Genomic DNA, 1,937 nt, shown 5'->3' on the forward strand with positions numbered 1-1,937 from the left:
TAATAAACCCTTATTGAATGAGGATGGTATTTCTTGCCTCAGGAGTAGCTGGCTGTGTTCTCACAAGACCAATAATGGATTTCAGATATACTATTATATAGTGTAGATAGGAAACCAAAAGTTAGGAAGGCTCCTGTGATTCTTGAACATGAATTGAAATCCAGTTCCATAAATGAGAGAGAAAAAAATGTCCTCTTTTTCATGGTTATACCTAGAACCTCATCTAAATCCATTCAACAGACTAGAAATTTTTACATTTGTGCTGCCCTCTGTATTATTAACATCACTGTTTCAAAGTAATCTAATTACATGGGTAAAAGTAAAAATAATATTTAATCAATGTTTACTTTAAATTGTCAAACTCCAATGAGCCTCCTAGAATGTAACTTAGTGAAAATAAATATGAGCTTACTCAAATTACAAAAAAAATAGATGAATTAATAGCTTTTATAAATATAGTGAGATCGGGTCTATATCTTTAGTAGAACTGACATAATGACCCTAGGTAATTCTATTAATTTTACAAATAATTTTCTCTAATTTTCATAGAGATAACATCACAGGATTTTAGAGTCAGATCTTAAAAATCATTAAATCATTAAGTAATACCTGTAGGTTATGGGACTGCAATCAAAGTCCAAAGGCGAACTAAATGCTTTAGGAACTAAGAGTTTAGGAACCATCCTGTATATTTTGGGGTTCTTGTACCATAGTGTGCCGAGCAGATTGTTTCTTCTGCTGCCAATAAAAATGATTGCCAGGGTGGCTAAGTGGTGCAGTGGATAGAGCACAGGCCCTGGAGTCAGGAGTACCTGAGTTCAAATCCAGCCTCAGACACTTAATAATTACCTAGCTGTGTGACCTTGGGCAAGCCACTTAACCCCATTGCCTTGCAAAAAAAAAACTAAAAAAAAACTGCCTCTGTCCTTCTCCCACTGTCCATGAACAAATCCTATAATCTTTCTAAGCCTTAGCTTCCACCTGGGCAAGAAGGTAACAATATTTGCACTACCTACTTCATAAGACTGTTATGGAATTTTGAAAATTGAATCTTTAAATACTATATAAATGATTATTATTATTATTATTATTACTGAGTTTATCAAGAGTATAAAGTTTTTTAATTAAATTAATTTAAGTTAAATAACCAGAAATTTCTGGTGGTGGAGATGGTGGAGAGAAATCAGGTCCTATGAAACAAACCTATTAATAGAAGACCTATGACAAAACCCAGAAAGGGAAGCTTAGAAAAGAACATTTATGTCAAGGTCTGTCTTCTCAGACCCAGGGCTTTCACTGTGGGAAACGTTTCTCTCTGAGATACATCCAGTGAGTGGAGGCATAGTCATGGGACTGACAGTCTGGGACTTACAGGAAGGGCTAGAGGGTAGGTTCCAGCCTCTAATCCTCCCTACTGGCCAGGGCGAGATGCTACATTCAGTGTGCAAAGCCTCCAGCACCCCCACTGATCAGCTGGAGATATTACATTCAGTGAGTAAAGCCACTAGGGAATCTCAATACCAAACCTCTGCAACCCAGCCCCAACCCCAACACAAGATCTTAGGAACATGAAGAAAGATTAGCAGAAAGGGGTGGGGGGATCATAGAAAAATTCCTAGAAGAAAAAGACTCTATTCAGAAAGTTGTAGAACCCCTGAGGAGAATATGATATGGTCTCCAGCACAGAAAGATTTCCTTGAAGAAAACAGGAAGGAGTTTAAAAATCAATTAGAAAATTTGGGAAAATAAACCCAAGAGAAGATTAACACCTTACAACAAGAAAACAAATCCTTGGAAAATACAATTGGACAAATTCAAAAAGAAAATAATTCTCTCAAAACCTCAAATAAGCAAAGGGAAAACTCTTACAAAAATAGAACTGACCAATTGGAAAGGAGTTGCAAAAGGTAAATGAAGAAAATTCTTCCCTAAAAATA

The sequence above is a fragment of the Macrotis lagotis genome, chromosome X, assembly GCF_037893015.1.
Source record: "Macrotis lagotis isolate mMagLag1 chromosome X, bilby.v1.9.chrom.fasta, whole genome shotgun sequence".
Taxonomy (NCBI): Eukaryota; Metazoa; Chordata; class Mammalia; order Peramelemorphia; family Peramelidae; genus Macrotis; species Macrotis lagotis.